This window comes from Streptopelia decaocto (genome assembly GCF_964273445.1).
Source record: "Streptopelia decaocto genome assembly, chromosome: Z".
Taxonomy (NCBI): domain Eukaryota; kingdom Metazoa; phylum Chordata; class Aves; order Columbiformes; family Columbidae; genus Streptopelia; species Streptopelia decaocto.
This window is the reverse complement of record NC_138657.1, coordinates 4,767,956-4,781,322: the sequence shown is the minus strand read 5'-3', so window position 1 is coordinate 4,781,322 and position 13,367 is coordinate 4,767,956. Positions and strand designations below refer to the sequence as shown.

General features: G+C 40.1%; 2 protein-coding genes across 2 annotated transcripts in view; one reads left to right on the top strand and one right to left on the bottom strand.

The window, feature by feature from the left end:
- The window catches only part of CCNH (cyclin H), a 185,976-nt gene that overhangs the window by 113,310 nt on the left and 59,299 nt on the right, over positions 1-13,367 (bottom strand). The gene's annotated exons all lie outside the window — the stretch shown is intronic.
- Positions 1-13,367, top strand: part of RASA1 (RAS p21 protein activator 1) — a gene marked incomplete at its 5' end in the record, with an annotated part of 60,453 nt that overhangs the window by 831 nt on the left and 46,255 nt on the right. The window lies entirely within an intron of this gene.

Sequence of the window (13,367 nt, the reverse complement as noted above, 5' to 3'; positions counted from 1 at the left end):
TAGTTGTGTTTTTTTTATTTTCTTTTTTTTTTTTTTTTCAAGTTTTTGTAGCGATACTGCAAGCTGCCAGGAAGAGTGAGTTATTCCGGTTGTGGTTTAACTACCTGTTGGGGAGACTTTTCCAATCTCTGGTAGCGCTGTAGTCTTTGTCGGAGGAGCCATAAACGTTAATTAAAAAAACAACAAACCCTGACAAAAATGCTATCCGTGGCATTCAGTGATTGATACACCATGTCATCATTTGGTATTACATGGTTTTCCACTTAAAGCACCTCGAAATAAGCCAGTAATCTTCAGCTTTCCCGTTTCATATACAGACATAACTGAAGTAGCACACATGTGCTTGTTATGTTTGGAGAGAAGAGTCAGTTAAAAAAAAAAAACCACCTGTAAACCTGCAGTTAAGTTTTATAATGTATATCTGTCCATTAGGTTAATGTGGGTTCCCGAAGATCTGGTAATAAAAAGAAACTTGCACTAGAGACAGACCAGTTCTCTGTTTATATTGTGTGAAATATCAGACAGTGTTATATAGAGTTCATATAATTAATAAGTGCTCTGAACACAACCTTTGGATTTAACTCTAGAATGTCTGCAGGTTTATGTAAAGCACTCGCGAGGCTTGTATTAGAACAGAAAAGAGCCCTTTTCCAGGTACCCTTCTCAGAATAAAGTTGTTTAAACGCTTTTCATTGCTATCTACAAATATGTTGTTTCTGAAGTTACAGGGAGTATATCAGTAATTTAGGGTTTTGAGGTATGGGGTTGTAGATGTATTTGAGGTAGAGGTCAGAAAGTTAATCTGAAAACCCATCTGAATTTGGGTTCTTTACACTGTCTGCTAACTCTACTGACAGTTAACTTTTGCAGCATTTCATGTGCTTCCAGGGTTTCAGGAGCCATTGCAGTTATGAAGAGGACGTAAAATGTAACATTATAGGATTTCTTTTAAAATAATCTCTCTAACCTTGACAGGCTTCCTAATAATCCTTTGTTCTTTAAATTTCTGGACTTTTTGTGGAAGTTTGTAAACATTAAGGCCTTGTTTTGTGAAGACAGCATTTGAATAGTCTTAAACTTGTAGACTTCCCTAACGAGCTATAAAGAGGATTAGGCAGATTTGACAAAGGATAAAGAGGGAAACAGAAGCACATGAAAGCAAAGTTACTTCTTCAGTATTGTGTGGCGTGCTGGTGAGGTACAGGATTCCGCTCCTCTGGTTTTCTCTCTGCTTCTTCTGTTTCTCAGAGAATGGAGGAAAAAGCCGAAAAGCAGGCTTTCTTGAAATAGTTTTAGAAAGCGGGCTAGTTATTTATGAACATTTACCTGTTGGATTCTAAATAATCGTTAGCACATCTACAACTCTGAGTGGATTTTGCAGTCAGAATGTTGTCTTGTAAGTCATGTTCAAGCATGATGGTAACTGTCATGAAAGACAGTGTTTGATTTCTGACAAGGAGTACATGCTAGGGGAAGACTGCAGAGGCCCTGATTTTTTTGGTTGACAAAGCTACTTACCTTACTCAGATAAAGGGGACATTAAAGTTTTTGCAGCACCAGAGCGTAGTTCTGTAGTTAAATGTTCTTCTCTTGAAGATTCTTTCATACAGAAACATCCAAGAAATAAAATACGTTTTAAAAAAATCGATTAAGAATTTCATACCTCCATAACCGTCTTCCTTGTAATTTTATCCTTGGTGTGTGACTTTTCCATTTAAATTAAAAAAAAAATAATTGGCTGATAAAAATAATTTGAATCCTTCTTACCTTTCATTCTTCTCTTATTTATTTTATACAGCATGAATTTTTACCGTTCTCTGCTAATTCATTTAAATTAGCCATATGCTGGTACTAAACTGTATCCTTTCAGTCCTGCTGTTTTATTTTGCAAGTTCCCTTTCTTTGTAGTCATACCATCTGCTTCTATGGAGTTGAACCCTTTGTTACCAAAGCTACAGATCAATATTATCTAACATCCTATATGAGAAGAGGCCCAATATAAGTCTTTAAAAGCTGTAATTGATCTGGTAATTTAAACTTGGATTAAATTTCTGCAGTGGAATGTGATTACAAAACTGCTGTTCCATTTGTTTAAATACGACTGCCAGCTCCACCCTTTCCCACTTCCTCCTAATTCATTCAGTTTTTACAGGAGGCATGCAGGGTTGGGTTGATGGATAATTCCACGATTCTGTCAAATGCTTTTGTTTCTTTGTCTTAATTGCTTACAATATATTGTGTGTACATCAGAAAATTGAGAGCGTTCTTCACGCCTGGCTTTGCTTTATGTGATCATACTCCAATTAGACTTTTAAGTATAAAATGAAATGAAGCTTTCTGCATGAACTTATATGTAACTTCACCACTTTTTCATCTCCTAACATGTTATGCAAATTAAAAAAAAATAATAAACCACACACAAAGAAATAAAAATCTGAGTTCCCAGTTTGCAAGTGTCAGGCTGTAAAGGTATTAGAAAGACTAAACTTTTTTTTCTCTTTTTTTCCCCCAATATTAGTAGTTTTTAAATACCGTATTATAGTTGCCGTTCTGGTTGTTAGAGTAACTAACCTGAAGAGATGGGAAGTGAAGCAGATGCAAGTTCTGCACTTCCCATCAGGATGCTGTAAATATAGTTTTTTCAGGGCAGTCAGGATGTGTTTGTCTTCTCTAGCAAGCACCTAATACATTTAATTTCCTCTTCTTTTTTCCACATACCTAAGGAAAAGGGGAATATGTCTTCGCTTAGTGTGTTTTCTTCAGTTTTCTAGCAGTGGGAGGAGATTGTCAGCATGTCACAGGTTCTCCTTTATTCACAAGCTCAACATCCCCAAGTAGGGTTGATTTTTATCCTCTTTGTTCCCGAGTGAAACTGACTTTAGGCTTGTATATGCAGTGTGTGTGTGATTTTTCATTTTTCTGAAGCATGTTAATATTGTAGCATAATTCAATGTGGGAGACACAGGGCGCTAGGAAATAAAGCATGGAACTCTGTTTTGGGTTTTTTTCCCCTCCATGCTTTCTACCTCATTTGTAAAGCTTGCTGACAGAGGCTGAAATAGTGTTAGGAAACACCTTTGGACTAATGAATGAATGCTATTTAATTGGGTTGTAAGCTGGCAGTATGTGAAATAGATCAGTTATTTATGTATTTGATTAAAGTCTTGGTTGACAAGATTATTTTAGATCCCAGCATTAAGGTGGCAGAAGTGATTCCAGTATATTGCAGCAAAACTGACGTTTTTTCATATTGTGTGTTTTGAGCAGTGGTTATCAGTTTGAAATGGAAATCAGTTGAAATCGAAAGCTATCAACCATACAAAATGAAATAGGCTGTCAAAATACTGTCTGGTTAAAACAAATCTTACCTGAAGCAGATGTATTCTTACAGTCACTGTTGGTGCCTGTCGAGGCAACATAATAGTGAGAAAAATAGCCAAGTTTGGAGAGGTGGACAGAGAAATATTAAGTAAGCATGGATTGCATGAAAGTAGATCATTTTCTGCATGAACATGGTGTGAAGTTGTAGTTTCTTCAGATAAGCCTGTCAAAGGTGAAAAATCCAGGGGTTTGCAGCATTTGTTTATTTCAATAGCTCATGTACATATTTTTTTTTTCTGAATAGTGGTTGAAAGCCCTTTTCGCTGTTGAACAGAAAACTAAGGGGAAATAATATTGACATGCTCAGTTAGGTACTGTATAAACAATAAAAAATGAAATGTGGTGTAACTTGCTCTTAGTGTATAAGACTTCTTTTGTGTTTAGCAGTTAGTGTGGTTAGCAGGTAAACTTTTATTTTTTAGATTATTTATTTATTCCTGTTCTGTGTGGAAGGGAAACACATTATTTTACTGAAGTTGATGGGTAGTGTACTGATTTGGCCACTTACAAAATAGACCTGAATATAAATATGGTTTTAATTTTGACTGAATGTGTAGCGTTAGAAGTGCTGAGTTGAATGGATGGTTAACAGCAGCAGAATTGTACTTAACCATATATAGGAAGTGAAGCAGTAAGTAAATTAGTATATTAGGTATGTATATAAGTGAAAGCTTCAGATGAAGAAATCAGGAAATATAACAGCATTTGATGCTGGAAAAAATTTGAGGAACATTTTTCAGTAGTTTAGTCAGTATTTCTAGTCAACAACAGATGGTGGCATTTTGTTTAAACAGTAAAAGAGCCTCTTGACCTGCACTTTATGTAGTTTTTATTTTGTGTTGTATATTGACTCCTAGAACTTCAATGTGGGACTTAAGCCTTCATCTACTGGCCTACCGTATTAAAAAGCGTAATATTTTGCCTAATTTCTTTACCTTTTCTTGTCTTAATGTTTTGTGGCTGGAGAGGAACACAGATTTTAATGGTGGGGCATGGGCCTCTGCAGTGTAGGACACCATTTGTCCATTTAGCCATAGATTCTTAGGATTCCCATAGCAGTTTTCCAATTTCTCATGTACTTTTCTCTCTCCTTTAAAAAAAAAAAAAGAAAAAAGTCTTGGAATTTATCTCACTGATAGGCACAGTAGAAGGGAGGAGAAGGCTTCCTGTTTTAACATTGATAGAATACCAGGCTGGAAGAGACCACAAGGATCATCTGGTCAAACGTTTCTTGGCACAACCATGTTCTAGAGAAGATGGCCCATCACCTGTCCAGCTAAATCTTAAAAATGTCCGACATTGGGAAAGCTACCACTTCCCTGGGGACATTATGAGAACAATCAAGTATTGGAATAGTGAAAAATTTCCCTCTTGTGTCCGGCTGGAATCTCCCCAGGAGTAACTTGTACCTATTGCCTGTCATCTTTTCCATGAGACTCGAAGAGACCTTCTTTGTAGCCACTCTTTGTGCTGCGTAGAAATATTGCAGTGAAATGATTCTGTGTTCCTCTGTGTAGTCAGTACCAATAAAATGTTGCCACTGCTCGAGAAGTTTTATATACTTGTTCTGTTTTACGTATTTTTATATACTATATAAGGACTCCCGTTGGTCTTTAGTATTTTTTATTTTTATGTTTAATATCTGCTCTATCACTCCGGAGCACACGAAAGTTTCAGTTCTCACATGAGTATAAATTATGTTTTCTGTTGAAGGTGGTGAGGAGTAGTCAGCATGGATTGATGAGGTGGAAGTGACGCTTAACCAACCTTCCACATTGGTTCAGGGACACAAGGGGTGGGTTTACCCCAACTCTTATAAGACTTTTGACACGGTCTTCCAAACCTCCTCAGAGGCAAGCTGGCAGTGTACAGGTTAGATACGTGGACGGTCAGCTGGATGGAAAACCATTGGGATGGATGATCCCAGAGGAAAACTGTCAGAACAGCTGATCCAAGAGCGTGGTGATCAGCAGCACAAAGTCCAGGTGCAGGCAAATCAGTGGTGGTGTTCCACAGGAGGTACTTGGGGGGCTGATGCTGTTTAACAGCATCCTAGCATCTGTCCTGGATGCTAGGACAGAGTGCACCCTTAGCAAGTTCGCGGACAATGCAAAGCCGAGAGCAGTGGCTGAAACACCAGGTGGGTGTTCTTCCATCCAGAGTCACCTGGACAGGCTGGAGAACTGGGCTGTGAGGGGTCTCATGAAGTTCAACAGGGAAAAGGCGAAGCTCTGGTGCTGGATGGAAAATAACACCAGGCACACATGAGGGATGCCAGGAAGGACAGAGCCAGCAACGCATCCTCATGGCAAAGACGACTGAAGTGTCTTGGGCTGCTTCGAGGGGAGTATTGCCAGCAGCTACAGGATGATCCTTCCCCTCTGCTCAGCACTGGGGAGACGCATCTGTGGTGCCTGGTCCAGTGCTGCGCTCGCCAGGAGAGACATGGACTTAGTGAAGCAGGGCCAACAAAGTGATGAAGGGACCAGATCACCTGTTCAATGAGGAGAGGCTGGGAGACCTGGGACTGTTCAGCCTGGAGATGAGAAGGCTTGGGTGGGTCTTATCCATGCCTATAAATACCTGATGGGAAGCAGTGAAGGTGAGGGAGCCAAACTGTCCTTAGTGGTGCCCAGTGACAGGGCAAGAGGCAATGGAAACAAATTAAAAAACTTGAAATTCCATCTGAATTTTTTTAAAGACTTTGTTTGTTTGTTTGATCATGGGGGGGTCAAACAGTGGTAGAGGTTGTGAAGTCTCCATCAATGGAGATATTCATTACCCAACTGAACAGGGCCCTGAGCACCCAACCAGCTGTAGCTGCCCCTGCTTGAGCATGTTGCTCATGTTGAACTACCTGAGCCCCAGCAGTCGCTTCCAATTTAAATTGATTCTGTATATGTATGAATATACTGTTTCTAGTTGAGAATCAGTGTTACAGGACCTATTTGCTGACAATTGTTACTTGAAGTAGACAGGTACAACGTCAGTGGCAGAAGCTAATAGGGAGGACTTTAAAGAAAACAGAAGAAATGCTTGGGTGGGTAAATTGATTATTTAGTTATTTCCTGTGTTGGCAGATCTCCTAATTTCTTCCATAAAAGCTCAAGAATTTGCCCTTTAAATAAAAGAAATCTTTCTAAGGTAGCTGACAGTGCTTCCTGAATATTTACTAAATTTGATTGGAATGTCTGCCTTTTCCTTCTAAGTCATCTTTTTATTACAATTATTAATGTGTACAAATTCAAGTAGACAAACCAGTATTGCTAAATTAACTTGAAAACTCCAGTTGTATTTTAGGAGAGGGGTATCGAGGTTGCCAGAACACTCTGTGTACCCACTCAGTGTTTTGGTAAGCTAGCAGTCTGATTCTTGTCATGATCAGGCCCTAAAAAAGTCATTTTCATGGTGAAATTTCAACATTGTCAGCTACTTCTCAGGCCAGCTTCATACCAAATGAATTTGTTTTGTTAGGGTTTCCTTTTTTTATTAAACTGAAATAGTGATAGCTGTTTATCCTTTAAGTGCTAATTGGGATTTGTACGTATGCAGTTTCATCAGGGTTGGAATTTACAGAAGCACGGAACCATAAAACAGCCCAGGTTGCGAGGGACCTCGAAGGAGCCCAGACTTTTGTGGGAAACAGAGCATAGTTGAGATTATCTTGTACCCTGTCCTATTGCATCTTGAAAACCTCCAGTGAGGTTTTCCTCCTCCTTGGGGAGTTGGTCCCACTGAATGGTTGTTCTTACTGTAAATTACTTTAGCTACTGGAATACTGTAATGTAGTAGGGGCCTTATTCAGTGAGGAGAGCCCTAAGTCCACAGTCTTTCTGAACAGAGCAGGTTCTCCAGCCCTGTGCCCACCTCATGGCCCTCCTTTGGATCTTCTCCAGTCTGTCTGTGGCTGTCTGGAATTGTTGCGACCAGAGCTGGGCACTGTGCTCCATATGCGGCCTGATGACATCCAGGAGTGGGATGATCGTGTCTCCATTTCTGCTAGCAGCGGCCCTGTGGATGCAGACCAGGATCCGGTCTCTCTTCACTGCAATAGCACGCTGATGATGGTGGTTCATCTGAGAGGAGGTTGTAGCGTGGAGGGGGTCAGTCTCTTCTCCTAAGTAGCAAGTGATTGAACAAGAGGAAATGGCCTCAAGTTGTGCCAGGGCAGGTTTAGATTGGATATTAGGAAAAAATTCTTCCTGGAAAGGGCTGTCAGGCATTGGAACATGCTGCCCAAGGCAGTGGTGGAGTCATCGTGTCTAGAGGGGTTTAAAAGGTGTTTAGACAAGGTTCTTAGGGACATGGTTTAGTGCTAGAATGAGGTTAGTTTATGGTTGGACTTGATGATCCTGATGTTCTTTTCCAACTGAAATGATTCTATGATCTTGTTGTCCACCAGGACCTCCAGGTGCCTCTCAGCAGGGCTGCTCCCCAGCCAGCTAGGTCCCAGACCATACTGGGCTCTTTGATTATGTTATCCCAGGTGCAGGAGCTTGAACTTGTCTTTGCTAAACTTTAATGTTCTTGCAGGCCCACTCTTCCAGCCTGCCCAGGTCTCTCTGTAAGATGTCTCACCCTTCTGACATGTCCACCTCATCACCCGGTTTGGTGTCATCAACAAATTCAGTGAGGGTGCTTTCAATCCCATCATCCAGCTCATTTACGAAGATGTTCAATAGTTGAAGCTCAGTATTGATCCCTGGAAATCCCACATATGACAGGGTGCCAGCCAGAGTATAAACCGCTGGTCACCACACTCAGTGCAACCCATCAGCCTGTTTCCCTCCCGCCTTTCAGATCAGACCATCCACACAGTCTGTATCTTGCCAGTTTGTCTAATTAATATTAGTGTTGAGATGTTAGCTGTGTATAATTATATTTTAAGAAGCTGAGTATGTAGCTACCTGGGAATAATTAAAACATGACAGTTTTCTCTTAAGGATTACTGTCTTCGGCTTGGCAGGGGTGCTGTTACGATTTTCTTATTAATAGCTACTTACAGATATTTGGACAAGGTTTTCTTCTGTGAACTTCCCTTTTGTGGATTAGTTTCCAGAAACTACCTAGGGCTAGCCAACCTTCAATAATCAGTTCAGGAATCATATTTTCTGAATCATATAATTCTGCGTACATTTGGATAAGAAGTTTGTTTTAAGTCTTGGCCTCCTTTTTTTTTTTTTTCTTTTCAATTTAGTCAGCCTCTTGTTTTACATACAATTATGTGTATGTATGTAAATATTCAGCCATATGTAGGACATGCACAGAAGCATATACTGTCTGTGGCTTACTCATCAGGTTTTGCATGGTTACTTTATAGCTAAATTGCATCATCTTTATATAAAATTTGAGAGTAACCATAAATCAATCAATTCCTTTTTTATATTGCCATCTGTTAGTAGAGTAACAGTGGAAACATTAAATATTCAAGCTTGGATACTTGCTTAATCCAGAATATTAAGGAATTGCTTGCATTATCTTGTTCAGACCACACCTTTTACCTGGATTTTTTCTTGGGTAAGCTTTTTGTGCTTTCTAAGCATTTCTGCAGAGATTTCATTTTTTGTTCTTTGTACTCCTTGGCCGTAAAAGGGATGCTAGAGAAATGTCTTTACTCTTCCAAAAGCAAAATGTTACCAAGATTCTGTAGTAACCATCTCATTCTATATTCAAGTCTAGAAACAGTTTTTTTTTTCCCTGCTGTTGTTACTGGTGTTTGTGGGAAGTCTTGAACATGCTTTATTCAGGCATTGTACCTATCTTAGTGTACAGCAGTCAGGGTTTTCTTGTTATAGGAGCAGTTATCTACCCCTGGATGCGATGGACCTCTCTAGGGAGGCATTCCAGCTTGCAAGAAGAGGTGAGAGTGGGGCACAAAATAAACCTGTGCTTGGTTAGAGTGGGCGAGGTGTAAGGGGAAGGAGGAGCAAGGCAAAGGAGCCTCTGGTGTGTTTAATGAAGTTAGTGGCAGACAAGATGAACCTCATCTTAGAAATTCCTTAGTTATTGCCAAAGAGTATCTCCTGGTTTGTCTAGCTGTGTTAGCATAGTTTCTGTAGTAGTTACTCTTAGCTCAAATAAAAAAGGCGTATTTTTGACCTGAGGGCACAAGTAGGAAGCATTTAAAAACTGGAAGCTTCTCGCTAAAAACTTTAATGAGTTCCAGAATTCACTTCCTAAGCTGATCCTTCACTAAGAAAATGAAAGCTGTTTCAAGAAGTATTTTTCAGTCAGTTCAGCAATATTTCACCAGCTTACTGGTGGCTCTTGCAAAAATGAGATAGGCAATCATTCTTCTTTTCAGTAAATATATGTCAAGTAGGGCTGGAAGAAATCTTACAGCTATGTGCAGTGTTATGCTGTTGTCACATCTGTCTCTTAAAGCTTACAGCAATTGAAACTTTCAGAATGTTTCTTAGTGCAGTTATTTAAATGTGTTCCTTCCTGACTGTATGTCTGGTTGCTCTTTCATCTCTGCAAAGTCTTTTTGTTCAGATGTCCTGGGGTTTTTGGTTGATCTGTTTTGTTGTAGCCGAGAGTTGATGTAAATTCTGCAGAAAGTGTTTTAGTGGCTTTTTTTGGAGCTCTGCAAATCCCTCGGTTAACAGGTTGGCACAGCTGAACTGAGGGTTGCCTCTGGCAGTGGCTTTCCAGGTTTGTTAGCTTGTCTCTAGTCTTGAAAAGCAGCATGATTCAGTTTTCTACATGCTGTTTCTGAGGGCTTTCGGAACAGTCAAATGAGAAAAGCAGAATTATTTTTCATTAGGCTTACATGGGTATGCTTCCATGCACCGTACCACCTCTTAGAAAAATGCATAGGGGTGCAAAAGGGATAAAAACACCTTTCTCCCTTTCCTAGAAGAGTATGTAACATTCAGTTTCATTCATATTTGACAGAGAACTCTTGGCTTCAAGTTAGTTTCCTGTGTTTTACTAAGGTGCATCCAGCGTAGCAGTTGATACATCTTTGCAGAGCTTCTTCTGGCAAGAAGTTCTTTGTGATGTGTAGAACTGCGGACTTGGTCAAAAATTGGTAGGTACTGAATAGTAACTAACGACATGAGAGGGATATGAATTTAGTAAAGTCTGAGTGAAACAATCACTACAAACAATGTGCATAAATGAAGTAATGCAGCCTTACAAATATGACAGAGATGAGGGATAAAGTATTAAAACACAGAGTCTGGATAAATATGATAAAACTAAGAATGCATTTTAGCCTGAGATCAACTAGAAAGACTGAAATGCAACCTAAACAGTGATTAGGAGTATCAAGTCTTCAGATGGAAAGATTGAGAGGGAATGGTTGGTGCTAACAGGATAAGAAGAAACAAATAAGAATACAGGATATCTTGTGGTTGGGGTTTTTGTTTTGTTTCTGTGGGGGTTTTTTAAAAATTTTTTCCTCTGTCTTCATGAAACTGTACTTGAGATTTGTGTGCCATTTGAAGTTGTTTTTCACAGTTCAAGGTAATCATCTTCGCTGTCTCTGTCTTCTAATGGGAGCAGAGTTCACATAGTCTGAGGAGGTGATAACAAGAATCTGTAGTATGTGAAAGGTATGAAGGCAGTGACTGGATTGATAGGAGAGGAGCTCTGACTAGGACTCCTGGAAGTTCTCCATTCTTCTTAGGAGTTTCATGAAGCAGCAAGGTATGGCTTTGACTAAGTGACATTTGATGACTCCTTTTCCTGTGTGCCATAGCTTTTTTCTGGATGGAAATAGAGAGGTCTGCAGCTATTGTCAACATCTACATTTGTACTAAGTTGCTGAAAAACACTTTACTCCCCTTCAGTACTTTCTCCTGTAAGTCCACCATCTTCTACCTCTTTGTGAACAGCCTGTGGCTTGTGTGTTGTGCCTTGTGGTGTGTCCACGTTGGGGGCCAAAAGTCCTGTTATGGTACCATGAGCTTGCTAAAGGGATGCTGTGTAGTCGTGTTCCTGCTCACAGCACAAAGTGCTGGCTGGGCCTGAGGAGGCTGGTGTGACGAAGTGTCTGGTACCCAGCATCTTCCGTGGAGCGGAGGAGAATTAAGAAGCTCTCCTTTGCAGGCTGCAGGTGACACAGGGGTATGAAGTTGGTGAAGGGTTTGGAGGGGAAGTCATATGAGGAGCCTCTGAAGTCACTTGGTTTGTTCAGCCTGGGGAAGAGGAGACTGAGAGCAGACCTCATGGGGCTGCAGCTTCATCAGCAGGGGAGCAGGAGGGGCAGGGCTGAGCTCTTATCTTCTCAATGGCAGAACCCAGGTAATGGCAGGAACATGTGCCAGGGAAGGGTCAGTTGGACATTAGGAAAAGGTTCTTCACCCAGAGGTGCTGGACACTGAACAGGCTCCCCAGGGAGGTGTCACGGCCCCAAGCCTGACAGTGTTCAAGAAGAGACGACAACGTCCTCAGACATATGGTGTGAACTGTGGGGTTGTCCTGTGCTGGGACAGGAGTTGGACTCGATGATCCTTGTGGGACCCTTCCAACTCAGGACATTCTAAAATTCTATGGTTCTAACAGCTCTAACTCCTGTGCAACTAATTTAATGAGGTTTGTGACTTGGCTTGTGGCTGTCATGGCTCTGTCTCTAGTGTTGGACCATTCTCCTGTGCAGCTGTACATTGCTTCTGTGTATATATAATCTGTTTGTGAAGTTGTGTCTGCGTTCTGTCTGTTTGCTGTAATTAAGATTATGATGCATAGGGCTGGAGTTCTGAACGTGCTGCTTTTGATTTAAACAGGCAGATGGGAATATTTTCTTGCAGAGCTTCTGACCAGTTTTTGAAGCGTGGAAGCCTGTTCTTGGTATTTTCTTACGAGCAAAATAAAGGTTGCAATTTAGATAACAATTCTGGAAGTTTGTTACAGCAGTTAAATGGGTAGTCATGGAAACAACCAATTAAATTGTGATCTATAGTTGGTAAGACATTTTACAGTTTAATCACTTCATAACAATCTGTTGCAGGGCTACTTTGGTTTTCTCTTTCAATGCATGTCATAGTACCTATTGTATTGTCAGGGCACTATCTGTGATTCAGAATGTCATTTAATTATGTTTGCTCAAAGCACTGTGAAAATAGTGGATTGTCAGTATTTAAAAATTTGCAAAGTTAATATTAGAAATTCAGAAGTGCTTCCAGGTAGGACTAGGCAAGCAAGCAACAGTAACTGACTAGAAATGCCGGGGATCTTGTCTTTGACAATGATGGAGGAGATACATGTAAGTAGTAGTGAGTTACGGTTTTAAGTGCATGCATTTGATAAGTCACAGCCAGGGGGACAGCTTTATATTTAAAAGCCTTTTTTTTTTATTTGGTATCAACCCATCCAAACCTTAATTCCTTTAATGAGTCTTGTAGGGCACTGTAGAACTGTATTTTAGATCTGTTCAGAAGCTGTACTTGATGTAAATTGAGATCTGGTTAAGAGTTGCTTCTACCTGTGAGCACATTAAACTTGAATCTGTTAAAAATACTGAAGTTGTTGATCTTCGCCTGTAAAACTCGAAATGGTGCAGGGCCTCCTAAGAAGGAAAGGTATTTTCTTGTGGTGTATTTTTGCAGAAACACTGAACTTGGGCTTTGTTGAGATGACTGATTGAGGGATAAAGCCAGAGGATTTGGAATTTATTCTATCTCAGAACGTACCTGCTCTTATCCTTCAGTGTTCTGCACTCTTTATTCTCTGGTGAAATTACAAGGAGTAGGGCAGCTTCTGTTGTTTAGTCATTTCTGTTGTGCTTTCTTTGGATAGCACTAAATACTGGATGGATGTGCCTTTATAACTGATGATAATACAGTGTAAGTGATCTTAACATTTTTCACTAGTGTGAATTGGTGCTCAGTACATCAGCCAATATTCACAGGAAAAAAAAAGGACCTATGGATGTGTATTTCAAAGCAAAAAAAAACCCCTTTTAATAGAAGTATTAAAAACAAGATGATGCCACTCCTTAACTGAGCACTTGATACCCTTAAATCAGATCAAGTACTGCA